Source organism: Phyllobates terribilis, unplaced genomic scaffold (genome assembly GCF_046119375.1).
Source record: "Phyllobates terribilis strain yellow unplaced genomic scaffold, ASM4611937v1 Scaffold_5__5_contigs__length_657084704, whole genome shotgun sequence".
NCBI classification, from domain to species: domain Eukaryota; kingdom Metazoa; phylum Chordata; class Amphibia; order Anura; family Dendrobatidae; genus Phyllobates; species Phyllobates terribilis.
In genome coordinates this window covers 539,039,036-539,056,509 of record NW_027362765.1, presented here as the reverse complement: position 1 = coordinate 539,056,509, position 17,474 = coordinate 539,039,036, and positions in this window count along the sequence as shown.

Below are 17,474 nucleotides of genomic sequence, written 5' to 3'. Positions count from 1 at the left end.
CAGAGGAGAAAGGAAGCAAGGAACACAGAGAAAGGCCCAGAGACACGAGGACCGAAGGAACCCCATATGCCCAGAGGAGATACAGGGTGAAGGGTTGGCAGAACAGGGTACCGGAACCCAAATTGGTGGAGGCAACAGATTCCTCAGCCAAAGACCGGAGGTTGTTACCACATCTTGGTACGACCCCTCACTACATCCACCAGGAAGGCATACCATATAGGGTCAGGGACGCAGAGATCAGCGTGCCCAGAGAAGGCCCGAGGGAGCTGGACAAAGGTGGGTCACTGGTGGGGACGGCCAGAGAAAGGAAAGGAAGGGAGCCCTGTGCCACGCTCTGGAATTGCCTGGGAGTTGGTCGAGTCCCTTGCCTGGTGAACGCAGCACGGCTCAGGCGGTCCCTCATGTGCACAAGTGACCAGAATAACAACCGTGAGTAAAGCTTTGGAAACTGCAATTACAAGTCTCTGTGTTTCATCGCCGCACCAGCACCATCAGTACTGGGACACTCACACCATTACCACCATCATCTCTCACATTAGCTGCCCTGAGGCAATATTTCTCCCGTGGGGAGTTATCCCATACTCAGCTGCGCAAACAACATCAGCCTCAGCGGTCTGCAGCGCGGCGGCGGTCCCCACTGACCGCAATCCACGGGTGGCGTAGTCGGACATTTGCTATACATTAAGACTGCCACTGGTTTGACCACCCTGGGCACGGACCGGGTCACCGCCACACGGAGACTACAACCCCCAGCATTCTACAACAGGTCCGGTTCCGGGTTCCCCTGCACAACACAGGCCCAGGGGGCGCGTCAACTTTGGCGTAGTCGGCAGGATCATTACCAACCCGCCACAAGCGGGTATTGCGTGCCTGGAGAAAACTGCACATGTACCTTAAAAAGAAGTCTCCCGCCATTTCCAGAAGTTTCCCGCCGTATGGAGTCGTTTCCCGCCATCCGGAGCCGATTCCCGCCATCGGACGCCATCTTGGACCGTTTCCCGCCGTCTTCTTCCGTTTTTCCAGCCCTGGCAGAGCGGACGCCATTATGTGCGCACCAAAGGACAGCAGAAAGCCACCTCCCATCGTGGGCCAGGTCCCAGAATGGCGCCAAAGAAGGAGCCCACCCCCACCAGCCATGAGTGCAGCAGTGGAGATGTCCATCAACGTGGGGGGGCTGCCCCTGAGGGTGATTGTCAGCAGATGCCCCCAAGACCAACCCCCATGGGGGCGGATAGGAAAGAAAACTGAGGGGCTGGGTGCGGCCTTGATCCGTCTGGACCTGCTGCACCCGGAGATGGAAGGAGCAGAGAACTCTACCAGCACCCTGGCCCGCAGCCTGCTGCAAGCTGAGCCACCCTGCAGCCTGACTGAGTTGCTGGCCCAGCTGCCTAGAGACCTGGGCAGTGCGCGCGCAGCGCTGGAAGACCTAAACAGAAGAATGGTCCGGGCGCAGCGGGATGTGTTTGCCGGGTGGAAGGAGGAGATGACCCGGCAGCATGAAGGCAGCCAGCGGAGGACCCCGCCGGGACCGGCAGCTGCAGACGACGCCGCGGAGGAGGCCATGGAGATCGAGGCAGGTAATGGGGACGCCACCACCCCAAGCCCTGGGAACACCAGCCTGCCCTCACCCTCCGTTGCGGGACCCAAAGCCCTGGGGACCGTACCTGACACCACGCCTTCACCGCCGCCAGCTAGGCCTCAGGCAGCGAGAACCGTCATCACGCCCCGCCCCGCGCTGTGCCCTCTGAACCCGGGCGCCGTAACGCGGGAGACGTCACAGGTCAGGACGCAAGGCCCAGCACACCCGGGCGCCGCTGCCTCACCAGCGCCCCCTACCTTGGCGGTGCCACCCCCGGGCACGACCAACAAGCGACCACTGGCCTGGTCGCAAGGCCGAGTGCCCCCGGGCGCTGCCACACGTCCGAAGCCCGCGGTGCCGCCCCTGGGTGCGGACCTGTACGCCCAACATACCAGCCCTGACGGGCTGCCCTTTGAGTGGCCACCAGAGTTTGACAACCCCCGTCTCCGGGGAGAACAACCCCTGAGCGAGCCTCTGATCCCGGCCCCGGAGCCCACCAACATCGCTCCACCCCCGCTGGAGGATGCCCAGTTTGCATGGGACCCCACCGGCGAGAGTCTCATGGGGTTCACCCAGGAGACCCGGGCGGAAGCAGCCCAGCGCCTGGATTGCTGCCGTCAGCAGCTGGCCACGTATGAAAGAGAGCGGCGGCAGAGGCGCATCAGGGAGGAGCGACTCCAGGCCAGGAGCGCGGAACAGAAGAGGAGGGCCCGACAAGACACCCACGCCACCCAGAGCCACCGGGACCGTAGTCAAGTTCCAGCTAGAGCATGGCTGGGGCTTCATCAGAGACCCGGAGGCTGACACCGACGTCTTTGTCACTAGAAGGGACGTCGAAAGCCACTTGCCAGAGGGACATCACAGCCGTGACCTGTACCCCGGCGACGTGGTCACCTACACCCGGCACAAGGGCGCAAAGGGACTGTATGCCCTCCATGTCCACCGTCTAACAGAGGAGGAGCTGCGGTACCTCCCAGACATGGACTACCCTGAGGATCTGGACGGACCAGAAGATTACCCGGAAGAGCAAGGAGCATCAGGAGGACACCGTTACCAGTGAACGGTAAAGTGGAACTGTATATAGTTACCCGTCAGGGTATGAGAACTTGCTGAAACTGTTAAATGATTGAAGTGTGGTCCCCGTTGGGACTAGTGTGGAATAGTTAAAGGACTGTTAACCGTGTGCAAGTTAAACCCCTCAATCCCTAACCAGGCTGAGGACTGTGAGCAGCCATTCCCCTATCCCCCACTGGCCGAGGACTGAGAGCGGCCAATCCCTTGTAAATAGTTGCGCTTCTTAAAGCGCCCCCTACTGGTTTTATAAAAGAACTGCAACGTCTACCTCAGAAATAAATGGACTGTTGCACCTTTACCTGGTCACAAGTTGCACAGCGGCCAGAGCTCCAGAATGTGTTTTTGAAGAAAATGTTTTATTTGAAAATGTCTTATATTGGAAAGTTTTATATGCTGCTAGTGTGGCACCCCAGGGGTCTGGTTTCCACAGTAACGGCAATGTTATGTCTGAGAGCAGGTGGGAGGTCTCTTGGTCAGGAATCCTATGCATGCCACACCTCCCGCCCAGTCCTGGGAGGGGAAGAACTTCCCCTATATAAACCTGGGGCTGAGGCAGGGTTAGAGAGTTCAGAGGGAGAGTTCAGCCAGGAGGGCTGACAGGGAGCTGTGGCTCCGGCTGGGCCCAGCTCCTGGGCCATGCCAGAAGTAGAGACAGAGAAGAGAAGCAGCTATGGGAAGAAACAACAGGAGCTCTGTGGGAGCAGTGTTACAAGGAGTCAGGGGCTGGCAGCTGCAGAGCTCGCCCTGACTGAGAAGATTTCTTACCGGACCCGGAGTCCGAGGCTGTGGGGACTAACTCCTACCCAGCAGCAGAATCCGTCAGGCAGGGGATTTCAGGTCCTCTGGCCAAGAAACCCGAAGGCACGGTCACACGCATGGGACCAGCACCGCCGTCGTGGAGCGGAAGCTACTAGAAGGCCCCGAGTCACCGGCCATACGGGTGAGCACCACACGGTACACTCAGGGACGTGGGCTACTTATACCCGCCTCTAGCAAGGTAGCCAGAAGAGTATCGTTAGTTTGGGAGGCCTACAACTCCGCCTGGCCAGGGGAGATCCCATCTGCTCAAGGACTGCCCAGGCCCCAATCGCTAGCCAGTACTCCGGGAGGGTCTATCGTTGTCACCAGTAAAGACCCTGAACTACACCGTACCGTCTCCGAGTGGTTCCTGCTACCCCCATCATCCACGTCGGCTGCCCTGAGGCCATACCCCTCCCGTTGGGGGTTATACTATCACGCTGCACAATCCTACCACCGGCCTCAGCGGTCTGCCCTGCAGCAGCAGCTCCTTAGCTGTACTCAACGGGTGGCGTAGTCGTCCAACATCTACCGCTAATACAGCGCCACTTAGTCTGACTCCCTGGGCACGGACCGGGTCACCGCCACGAGACTACAACCCTCAAGAGATCCGGCTCCGGGTAAGCTCCCGCGTGCGCAACGCTGCGCGACACAGGCCCAGGGGCGCGTCACTAGAATAATACTGCAAATGTTTTATGTGATGTTTTATATGCTAAAAGAGTTCCAGTGGCATTAGCAAGATGTTTTATGGAAAGGAGTACCAGTAATGTTAAAAAGAAAAGAGTACCTCCCATAAAGGGATGAGTTACAAGTTAATATCTTATATGCAAGTGCACTTTAAAAATTTGTATGTTTTAAATAGTTTTATTCTTTTCCAGCCCGAGGACGTGCTGTGATTTACCAGGGGGGAATGTAGCACCCCGAGGGCTCGGCTGCTACAGGGGTATTGCACCTCAAACCAAAGGTGTGATATTCCACTCCCGGGTAAGGATGGAGTGTGGACTAGGGCTCAGTAAGCTGCATGCACCACACACACCCCATTTCCGAGGGACAGCTCAACGGTGCTCCCACAAGATAAAAGTGCAGGCACGACAGCATCTGTCCCTGACTGGAGTGGGGAGGGGAAAGTACACCCAGTGGTGTAGGAGCAGATAGGGGTGGGTCTCTGGACATAGGTAGGAGCCCATTGGTTGCTAGTCACCTGGGCTCGGGTGTCAGAAGGAGGTATATAAGGTGGGCACCATCTTAGGACAGTGTTCAGTTCAGAGAGGAGGAGAAGAAGACAGGAGTTCAGCCAGAGAGGGCTGACAGGGAGCTGTGGCTCAGTCTGGGCCCAGCTCCAGAGGCAGGCCTGGAGTGGAGGCCAGAAACAGCAGAAAGAGAGAGGAGAAGGAGCGGAAAGGAAAGTAAGAAAGGAACTGGAACAGAGGAGAAAGGAAGCAAGGAACACAGAGAAAGGCCCAGAGACACGAGGACCGAAGGAACCCCATATGCCCAGAGGAGATACAGGGTGAAGGGTTGGCAGAACAGGGTACCGGAACCCAAATTGGTGGAGGCAACAGATTCCTCAGCCAAAGACCGGAGGTTGTTACCACATCTTGGTGCGACCCCTCACTACATCCACCAGGAAGGCATACCATATAGGGTCAGTGACGCAGAGATCAGCGTGCCCAGAGAAGGCCCGAGGGAGCTGGACAAAGGTGGGTCACTGGTGGGGACGGCCAGAGAAAGGAAAGGAAGGGAGCCCTGTGCCACGCTCTGGAATTGCCTGGGAGTTGGTCGAGTCCCTTGCCTGGTGAACGCAGCACGGCTCAGGCGGTCCCTCATGTGCACAAGTGACCAGAATAACAACCGTGAGTAAAGCTTTGGAAACTGCAATTACAAGTCTCTGTGTTTCATCGCCGCACCAGCACCATCAGTACTGGGACACTCACACCATTACCACCATCATCTCTCACATTAGCTGCCCTGAGGCAATACTTCTCCCGTGGGGAGTTATCCCATACTCAGCTGCGCAAACAACATCAGCCTCAGCGGTCTGCAGCGCGGCGGCGGTCCCCACTGACCGCAATCCACGGGTGGCGTAGTCGGACATTTGCTATACATTAAGACTGCCACTGGTTTGACCACCCTGGGCACGGACCGGGTCACCGCCACACGGAGACTACAACCCCCAGCATTCTACAACAGGTCCGGTTCCGGGTTCCCCTGCACAACACAGGCCCAGGGGGCGCGTCACTTCCAGGGGTCTTCCCTATGCTGTTCCCATGTCTTTTCAGCACTGTATGCATGTGTCACACAGCACATAGCCAGATAAGATTGTAAAATGTTAAAATGACATTTCCCGGTGAATGCATTTGTCACGGTTGAAAGCAATACAAAAGTGCAAAAACGCATAAAAAATGCTACTTGTGAACATAGCCCAAGGTGTGGAGGAGTATTTTTTTTTTGGGTTATTTATTTTACAAGTCTTTACCCTGGAAAGGAACTTCCTTAACATATTTCACAGGAAAGCAGTTTCACTTTCGTTTTTGAACGTTTTATTGTGAGCCTGTAAAAGTGGCTTAATACCTCTGACCACGTTGTTGACAGCAGTGACCTGGGGTTCAGAAATGCTTCCTGGGGCGATCCCCATGCTGTCCCCATGTCATTTGAGCATTGTCACTATCGTTTTGGGCACTTGTTAGGCTTTTAAAAGACTGCCGGGGGTGCCACCGCAAAAATGCTCTGGTCTCCCATAGACTAACATTGGGCTCGTTGCTCGGGTCGAGCACCCGAGTATCACGACGAGCTCGGCCCGAGCTTCGAGCACCCGAGCATTTTAGTGCTCGCTCAACACTATTAACAAGTAATACAGTCAATAGTGATTTTTCCTAAAAGCTAAATATCACTTTCACTGAAACATTATATGCATGTCAATTTTTAAGACACTAGTATTAAGGTAGAAAATTGAATTGATTAAATAATACAGAAAGTAACATTCTAGTGATGTCACCCCCATACTATACCAAGCAGTGGGTCCAATCAATGGGAAATGCAGATTAAGATGTTTGATGTATGATGGAAGATGTATGTTCCACGCTATCAGGCATCCAGTATTGGATTGTAGGGCTCACTCACACGACCGTATTTCTGTCCGAGTGCGATCAAAACATCGAATTACATAGGATCAATGTTATTCCATGGTGCTGTGCACATGTCCGATTTTGATCTGAAAAATCGCAGCATGTCTGAGTTTGATCAAATTATTGGATCACATTTGACCATGCAAGTCAATGAGTGCGTGGAAATCAACAGACTGCACTCGGATGACATCCGCACACTGACACCCCAGAGAAAATGGAGAAAATTTGTTCTCCATCTTTTGCTCAAAGTGTGCTCCAATTCTGTCATTCGGGAAAGTCGGATCACACTAAACTGAAACTCTAATCAACTTCTGATCAGAGTTTTGGTAACAGTGTAATTATCATAATCAACCTGATTCTCTCAGATAAGCGAATCTACAGTGATGTGCACCTGCCCAAGCTGTGTCTATAAACTCATTACAATATACTGTATAACAATGGGCTTTACACCAATTAAATAATGTTCATCCTTTCCATCACATTACACACTACACTTTAGGGACTCACACTCGGGCTGGGTAAATAAACCGCACATAGAAAGCATTAGCAGTTGACATACCACATTACTTGTGGTACGAAATTACATTTTCAGTAATACAATTTTTTTTCTATACAACTTTTTGACCACTTTTTATTTCATTTTTTTGGGTGTTCGTCATACCGGTTATAATGCACTTTTATAGCTTGGGTCGTTGTGGACACGGCGATACCAATCATGTATCCTTTTTCGTTTCATCGTGTTTTCACATAAAAGAGTGTTTTTAGTGCCGAAATATTTTTCCGCTATTTTTTCATACTTTATTTTTAAATTTATCTTAATTTGTTGCCTTTTTTCCTTACTTTTTCTCTACATGGGACTTTAACTTTTACTTGTTTGATCTCAGATCTAATATCTTGTAATACTTCTGTACTGCAGGACATTAGATCGATCAGTTTGCCCACGTAGCGTTTTTGTAGCATTTTTGCTGCGTTTTTACGGCTGAAAAAACACCGCGAAAACGCTTGTAAAACAGTCTGCCATGCAAAGCAATGTGAATTCGGATGTGCTGTGCACATGATGCGCTAATTTGCGCGCCGAATTTGCATTGCGTTGCAAAACGCTGCATGACCATTTCTACCGCGATTACGCTGCAAATTCGCGGCCATTGAGGAACATTGAAACGCAGCAAACCCGCAGGTATATGTGGATTTGCTGCGTTTCAATTAAATTCAATGGCCGCGAATTTGCAGTGTAATCGTGGTGCGTGTGGTACCCGGGATGAAGAGGAGACTACAACTCCTCTTCATCCCGGCTACCACGCGGTGAAAAAAAGAAATAAAAAAGTTAAAAATAAACAAAACCTGTATATTCACCTCGGTCTGCTCCCGGCCACGTCCTCTTTCCTTGGCGTCCCGCGGTGTACTGTCAGGTCCTGTGGTGACGTCATTTAGTCACCTGATGGTCACGCGACCGCTGACGTCGGTGGTCAGGTGATGGTCGCGTGACCATCAGCTGACTAAATGACGTCACCGCAGGTCCTAACAGTACACTGCGGGACGCCGAAGAGAGAGGACGCCACTGGGAGCCGACCGGAGGAGACCGTTATTTTTAACGTTTTAATTCTCTTTTTTTTTTTTTACTATAGATGCTGCATTTAAAGCATCAGTTGTTCACACATTATAAATCCATGCCGGTTGCATGGATTTATATTGTGTGACCAACTTGTCAAGCACTTTTCCAAGTGATGCTCAAAATCGCTTGGAAAACTGCTTGAAAAAACGCATGTGAAAACACATGTAAAAACGCTGAAAAAACGCTTCTCTCTGGCAGAAAAAATGCATGTAAATCTGCATGCGTTTTTTTCTGCCAGAGAGAGTAAAAAAAAAGCTCTGCATCAAATCTGCTACGTGGGCACATAGCCTTACACTGACATTTCACCTTTTAGACTCGGTTTATTGCGAGACCTTACAGGCCACTGTAGCTGGCTGACCACAAGGGCATTGCATGGCCTGGGGTTACTATGGAAACTACCGAAACCCCTAGATTGCGGGGTGCCAGAATTATAGAGGGAGCATCCTTCTTCAAATAACCATCTATCTACCACTGCCACTATTGGCAACTGTATCTGTGGGGATAAACAGCTTTGATATATAGAAACTTAGACAATAGAGGAATGGTTGTAGAGGACATGGATACTAGAGGAGGCTACTTGATTGACAAATGTTCTTGGGTGTTCAGGAAGGACTCTCCAGCCAAGACATGGTCTTCTTAGTGATCTGGAAAGTTAAAAGGGTAAATGCATCAAATGCTTTCTATTGTGATCCTTCTTTTGAAAGTCCTTTAAACTTCCAAAAATAAGCATTTTGCAAAAGTTGTGTAAATTGATAATTTAAGTTGTTTTGCCTAGCAGCATGCAGTACTGATATCTGGGGGACATCTCCACCTCTTCGCACTTTTGTAGAGATACAGCCGCTGAGTATAGTGTTACCAGCTTGGTAGTAGTGACGAGCGAATATGTTCGAAATCCGATCTCCAAACTTAAGTTTGACACGAATGTGGCACATTCGGATTCGTGATCGGAAAGGTGAGCAAAATTTGTTAAATTCGGGAAAATCGGTAACGTTCGGCGAACTTACGTGGTTACGTGATGTCAGGGTAACTACAGCGTTTTCAACAGTTTTGCTAGCATAGTGCTTGTGTATGATGAGCAGGAAGACGTGGTAGATGAGTGCGGGAGCTGGTGATAGCTCAGAACAGGTCAGATCCGCGGTGGGCTGTGTTTTTTTTTCCTGTAGGTGGTAACTTTAAGTCAGGAAAGCGCGGCTAGCCAATCAGAGCGCAGGAATCATCCACCGTGTCCCAGACACAAGGGCTTCTGCAATTGGCTGCTGAAATCACATGTTCTCTCCATATAAAAACTGGCCATGTTCTCTCAGCGCCATTTTATGCATGTCATTCGTGTTAGACTCTGCTCCTGCACTAAGCTCCTATGTAATTAGAGATATTAGCTAGATAGATGGGCGCTTCTGTGGAAGTCAGATAGTGTAGATAAGTCCTGTGCTGTGTACCTGTTCAATAGACCTTGCAGCACTTTTTTTTGTTTTTGTACAATTACTGAGATTCTGACAGAAAGAGCAGGGTCTATGGCATAGAACAGTGTTGTGCACCGGTTGTACTGTCTGTGCTCCATGCAGGGGTATACCTTCAATCTATTTTTGTAATGTGATAAAGCAAACCCATGTAGGCCACTTTTTGATTTTGTGGGGTTGAAATGCAGAGCTTGTCAGTGCAGAGCTTCTGAGTGTAGAGCACAAAAAACTTTTTTTTTCATTTGCTAATGTGATAGTGCAAGCTGTGTTAGCCCAGTTTGTCATTTTTTTCTTGGGTGAACTTCAACTGTATGCACAGTAAAACAAATAAATTTTTTCTGTTGGCAGGCTGAGTCCACAAAAGATTTTTTTGTGTGGCAAACGTCATACCCTCTGCTATACGTCAGCTACTATGTTAGTGGCGGTGAACTTCAGCTGTTTTCAGAGTATAAAAAAAGATTTTTTCTGTGGCTAGGCAGAGTCCAAAAAATATTTTTTTCTGTCGCAAACATGTTACACTCTGCTAAAAGACACCTACTATCTTAGTGGCAGTGAACCTCAACTGTTTTCACAGTAAAAAAAATAATTTTTTGTCTTGCTAGGCAGAGTCCACCAAAGATTTTTTTTGTGTGGCAAACGTCATACACTCTGCTATACGTCAGCTACTACGTTAGTGGCGGTGAACTTCAGCTGTTTTCAGAGTATAAAAAAATGTTTTTTTTCTGTGGCTAGGCAGAGTCCAAAAAATATTTTTTTCTGTCGCAAACATGTTACACTCTGCTATAAGCCACCTAGTTCTTCTAGTGGCGGTGAAAAATCTATTTTTTGCTGTTCCTAACGTTATACAGCAGGCTAGATCTGAGTTTGAAATAGTTTGGATAATATCTCTTATGTTATACAGGCGTCATCAACAGTAAAAAAAATATTTTGTTCGGTTCTGTGGTCACTGCATTCTGAGTCTTCTATCCTTTGGATTACGAGCTCGGAGAGACTGAGACACAGGACAGGATGTGTGTCAAACAAGCTCTAAACTTTATTACAAAGCATGGGTTTATATCCACTCTGAAGGCAGGAAACGGATTTACCATATATGGTTTGATTATACAATTTTAGCACACAAAGACTAGTTTCTATTCTTGTGATGTCTATGCTTGTGTTGAAACATTTATTCGGACACATTTTATTAGACACATTTAATCAGATACATTCTGATGACTATCAAGGACGCATTATTGATTCAAGAAGGAACATTCACTGCTGGTGTTATTTTGACCTAAAGAAACTTTCAGACTTATATAGCATAGATGGGGTCTTTGAATTTGAGGGGCCTCATCTTCTGCTATAACAGTTCCTAACATTATACAGCAGGGACATCTCAGTTTGAGATAGCTTGGAGAATATCTCGTATGTTATACAGGCCTCATCCACAGTAAAAAAAAGACTTTGTTCGGTTCATAATGTTATACAGCAGGGACATCTCAGTTTAAAATAGCTTCTATATATGTTATACAGGCGTCATCCACAGTAAAAAAAAAAAACTTTGCTTGGTTCCTAACGTTATACAGCAGGAACATCTCAGTTTGAAATAGTTTGGAGAATATCTGGTATATTATACAGGCGTCATCCACAGTAAAAAAAAACTACTTTGTTCGGTTAGTAACGTTATACAACAAGCCATATCTTACCTTGTCATTTAGTGCCGCTGAAATTCAGGTGTGTGCAGAGCTGTTGCAGAGGAAAAAATCGAATTTATTCGTTCTCCCATGACAGCACCATGAGAGAGGGAATCTGCCCACCCAGGACAGGAAACCTACAGACTTAAAAAGGGGTGTTCCTCCCTCTCGCCTCAGTTTGGTTTCCTGTCCTTGATGGGACCCTTCAGGCTTACCTGGAGTTTGTGATGCCTTCCCTGTCTGGCTGGGTTTTAGTGGGGATGCCTTCTCCACTCTGGCTGGCTCAGACGTTGGTGCCACGGTGGACTCAAGGGGGTCTGCATCATGTGCGCATGCCTGGGAGCAGCTCTCCCTGCTTGGGAGGAGAAATTCTGGCGCAGCCCAGCAACCCCTGCTGCCCCGGAGCTCGCTGCTCTATGCTCTCCGGACTTCCCCCCATGTGGTGCAGCATGGGGGGCGTGGTTACAGGCTGTGCTGCGGCAGGATGCTGACGAGGGGGGGGGCGCGTCAGCAGGGGTAGAGGGGCGGGGCTTGGGTCGCGGTCACGTGACCCGGAAATCTTCAGTGCTCGGTATATGTGTGAGCCGGGTCCACTGTAAGAATGTTTCCTGTTTGTCTGCCATGATGGATGTTCTATTAGTCCATCTATACTGACCTCCATCAGGTTGCAAACTGAATACAATTTTTTTCTGCATCTACCTCTGAAAAAATATTTGGGCTTCTAGCTGTGTGTGGGACTTGTTCTATTAGTCCATCTATACTGACCTCCATCAGGTTGCAAATTGAATATAATTTTTTTCTGCATCTAACCCAGCCAATAGTTTTGGCCTAATACCACAGTTTGGCCACTCAGCTCTGCTCGGTTCCCATCCATTGTTTTTTTGTGCAAACAACTCCAGAGTTGTGAATTAGTTAACCACCAAAATGAGTGGAAAAAGGCCTGCTGCTGGTGGAAAGAGGAATAGGCGTGTTGGGAAGGGGAAAAAAGGTTGTGTCCGTGGGGTAGGTGTTAAAGCAACAGTAACATCTGCAGAAGAAAGACCATCTTCCAGCCAAACTAAAATGTCTACTTCTTTTAGCGGACAATGTGATAAGATCCCTTTCTTACGGCCACGCCAATCGCTATAAATTCCAGATGAGGCACAAAAACAGCAGGTGCTTCAACGGATATCAAGTGTTCCTTTAAGTGGGCTCTCCTCCACATCAACTTCAACATCACAAATACTCCAGTCCTCAAAGGTGTCACCCCAATCGCACTTGCTTCCTCACAGCTCCCAAATCTCCAGCTGCCCGTCTGAGTATGAGGTAGAACAGATGGTTGAGTCTGCAGAGCTGTTTACTCATACTATAGCCTGGGAATCAGAGGTCGACTCCAGCGCTTCTGTGAATCCAGACGAGGAAATGATCTGCACTGATGCCCAGAATCTTTATGAGTCGGATCCAGGACCAGACGCAGACGGTTCTGACCATAATGTAGACCCTCATTCCCAAACTGTAACTCCTGTTGGTGGACACAATGAGGAAGACGATGATGAGACTCAAATACCTGATTGGAGCGACAACTTTAGTTTTTTGTCAGGGCAGGAACAGGTTGGCTCTGAGGACGACGTGTGTGATAACGCACAGGGTGATGATGATGAGATTGGAGATCCCACTTACTGTCAACCCACAGTCAGCCAAGAGATGAGGTCAGCAGAGGAGGTGGAGGAGGATGCTAGTGACGACGAGGTCAGGTTGCGCCTTCCTGGACAGAGACGTAGTACTGGAAGCACGTCAACAACTGCATCCTCAAACACAACTCTGCCTCTCACCACAAGTCGTGGTGGCTCTTCAGGTCGCATGGGTGCTAAGCCTTGCATAGCCTGGGCATTTTTTCAGATCGATAAAGATGACCCAACTCGTGTTATCTGTAACATTTGTCAGAAAAAGCTAAGTAGAGGCCAAAAAATACATAGTTTGAGTACTTCATGCATGAACCGGCACATGGACATGAAGCATAAGTTGCAGTGGGAAGCTCACTGTGCTACAATGCGGCCTAGACGGCCGGGCCAACCACCGTCTGCCATATCTTGTGCATCCGCGGCCTCTTCATCCTCTGTGACTGGGGGTGCAGCAGTCACACCTGTTTTGGGGCGCAGACCTGCCACCTCTTTACCCGCAACAGCCAGCGTGATTGGCAGGTCATCATTTTCTTTGGAGGTGGTAACACCAGCTGGTGTTGAGCGCTGTCCGACATCGATAGCACCACCTTTGGATCAAGGCAACCTAACATGTCCGCCTGCATCTTCCTCACAGACCGGCAGTTTGCCGGGGACACCCTTATCAACCCCGTCTAAGCACAATAGCCAGCCCTCGGGCCCTCAGATGTGGACAAGTAAAAGACCATTTCCTCCTAGCCATGAGAAAGCTAAGAGGTTGAATTTCACCATCTGCAAGCTCTTGGCTACAGAAATGCTGCCTTTCCGCCTGGTGGACACAGAGGATTTTCGAGACCTTATGTCCGTCGCAGTGCCCCAGTACCAGATGCCCAGTCGGCACTACTTCTCAAAGAAAGGTGTGCCTGCGCTCCACCAGCATGTCGCACACAACATCACCGCTTCTTTGAGAAACTCTGTGTGTGACAGGGTGCATTTCACCACAGACACTTGGACGAGTAGGCATGGACAGGGGCGTTACATGTCGCTGACTGGGCACTGGGTAACTATGGTGACAGCAGGACAAGGGGCTGCTGTCCAAGTCTTGCCGTCCCCACGAGTTGTGCGTCAATCCTCTTTATCTCAAAGTTCCTCCACTGCTTCTGCCTCCTCAACCTCCTCTCAGTCCTCCACCTGCACCCAAAGCATGTCTGGTCATGCCACAAGCTTTCTAACTGCGCAGAAGGGATCATGCACACCTCCTTACTATGCTGGCAGTAGGGCTCAACGTCATCAGGCGGTTTTTACTTTGAAATGTCTGGGAAATGTGAGTCACACAGCTGAGGAGTTGTGGTCAGCTCTGGAGAACCAATTTCATGAATGGTTGTCTCCACTGGACCTGAAACCAGGGAAGGCCGTGTGCGACAATGCTGCAAACCTGGGTGCGGCCCTTCGCCGGGGCAATGTCACACACGTGCCTTGTATGGCTCACGTGTTGAACCTGGTTGTCCAGCAATTTTTAGCCCACTATCCCGGACTAGATGGCCTTCTGCAGAGGGCATGGTCGCTGTGTGCTCACTTCCGCCGTTCGCATCCCGCAGCTCAGCGACTTACATCTCTACAGAAGTCGTTGGGCCTGCCACTTCACCGGCTAAAATCCGATGTGCCTACCCGGTGGAATTCAACTCTGCACATGTTGCAGCGACTGTGGCAGCACCGACAAGCCCTGGTGCAATACGTTCTGACATATAGCCTGGGCCAACGAGATCCAGAGGTGGGGCAAATCACGCTGGAGGAGTGGTCTCAGATCAGGGACCTATGCACCCTTCTGCACAGTTTTGAAATGGCGACGAAGATGTTTAGTGCTGACGATGCCATTATCAGCATGACTATTCCAGTGATTTACATGCTGGAGCACATGTTAAACAGAATTCGGAGTCAGGTGGTGGCACAAGAGGAGGTGGAGGAAGTAGAGGAGGAGGAGTTGTATGCGGAAGGGCTAACATCTGCAAGGTCCAGACGGTTGGCAGCACCAAGGCGGCAGGCATGTGAGGGTGGGGGAGATGGTTTTACCAGGGCGCATGGTAGCAGCCAAACTAGTGAGGAAGGTGCAGGAGCCCAGGAAGAAGTGGAGGACGAACTGATGCAAGACTCATCAGATGAGGGAGACCTTGATCACATTTCTGTTGTGCGAGGTTGGGGGGAGAGGACAGAGGAAGGAAGCATGATTGTTACCTCGCCACCAACACAACAGGGACTTGGTGCTCCTGGATGCGCAGCACACATGAGTGCCTTCTTGCTGCACTACCTGCAACATGACCCTCGAATTGTGAGAATTAGAAATAATCCTGACTACTGGGTTGCCACACTGTTAGATCCCCGATACAAAAGTAAATTTGCAGAAATTATTCCTGCCATAGAAAGGGATGCACGCATGCAGGAGTATCAGCAGAGACTGTTGCAGAATCTTACATGTGCTTTTCCACAAAACACCAGTGGTGCACGTAGTGAATCTCACAGTTCCAACTTGCCAACCGTGGGACCGTCGAGTGTTCAGCACTCAAACCATAATAGAACCACAGTATCTGCTGGTAACATCAATTTTGCGGAATCATTTCACCACTTTTTTAGCCCATCCTTTGCAAGGCCACAGGAGACAAGAAGTCTGACACATAGTCAACGCCTAGAGACGATGGTACAGGAGTATCTCCAAGTAAACATTGAAGCCATGACTGTGTCACTGGACCCTTGCTTTTGGGCTTCCAATCTGGATAAATGGCCGGAGCTAGTCACTTACGCCTTGGAGATCTTGTCATGCCCCGCAGCCAGCGTTCTGTCTGAACGTGTGTTCAGCGCTGCTGGTGGTGTGCTGACAGATAAGCGCACGCGGCTCTCCACTAATAATGTAGACAGACTCACGTTCATAAAGATGAACAAATCATGGATCCGAAACGACTTTTCTACCCCTGTGTCATCCTGGCCAAGCTTGATGATTGGTTAAAATCACCTCACCAACCGTTTTAAGCTTTCAAATTACTAATCATGTTTATCTGTATCTTGGCTGGAAAATAATTTGGGCTTTGTAGCAGTGTGCAGCACTGATTCTATTAGGCCATCTATAATAAGCTCCACCAGATTTAAAATTACTAATCATGTTTATCTGTACCTTGGCTGGAAAATAATTTGGGCTTTGTAGCAGTGTACAGCACTGATTCTATTAGGCCATCTATACTAAGCTCCACCAGATTTAAAATTACTAATCATGTGTATCTGTACCTTGGCTGGAAAATAATTTTGGGGCTCCGAGATGCGCAAGACCCATAAGTGCCTTCTTGCTGCACTACCTGCAACATGACCCTCATATTGTCAGAATTTGAAGTAATCCTGACTACTGGGTTGCCACACTCTTAGATCCCCCAAACTTTTCGATCAACCTTTTCATTTTAATAAAGACCAAAAAAATGGTAATTTTTGAAATTATAAGCATTAGCAGGTTATTAGAAACTGAAATCAAACAGTTTTCAACTCAAAACTTTATTCTAGGTGATGTTACATTTTCACATAGGACCCCTTGTTCGAAAGGAGCTTCTGAACTCTCTCGTCCATTGAATTTGTCAGGTTTTGGATGGTTTCTGCTTCAATTGTTTTGCATGAGGACAGAATACCCTCCCAGAGCTGTTGCTTAGATGTGAACTGCCTCCCGCCATCATAGACACTCCTTTTGATGATGCTCCAGAGTTTCTGAATGGGGTAGAGGTCAGGGGAGCATGGGGGTCACACCATAAGTTTGTCCCCTTTTATGCCCATATCAGCCAGAGATGCAGATATTTTATGTGCAGCATGAGATGGTGCATTATCATGCATAAAAATGATCTTGCTGTGGAATACACGGTTCTTCTTCTTGAACCATGGCAGGAAGTGCTGCTTGAGAAACTCCACATACATTATGGAGTTCATCTTTACCCCTTCAGGGATCCTAAAGGGGCCGACAATCTCTCTCCCCATGATTCCAGCCCAAAACATTACTCCACCTCCTCCTTGTTGGCGCTGTAGCCGTGTTTGCGTGGGGTGTCCATCAACCAGCCATCCTCCACTCCATCCATCTGGACCATCGAGCTTTGCACGGCACTCATCCGTGAACAAAACAGTTTTGAAATCAGTCTTCATGTAATGTTTGGCCCACTGGAGCCGTTTCTGCTTGTGTGAAGTTGATAGAGGAGGTCGACAGGATGGCGTATGCACAGCTGCAAACCTCTGAAGGACCCTGCATCTTGTTGTTCGGGGGACTTTGGAGGCACCAGCAGCTTCAAAAACTTGTCTGCTGCTATGACAAGGCTTTTTTGCCGCTGCTCTTTTAACCTAACGTAATTGCCTGTAGGAAAGAGTCCTCAATTTGCACTTATCAGCACGCACACGTGTGTACTGTGAATCAGCTACATACTTCTTGATTGCCAAGACACTTCATCCTGATCATCGCATAATGTTGATTGTAGTCATGCCTTGACCTAAACACTCCACAATT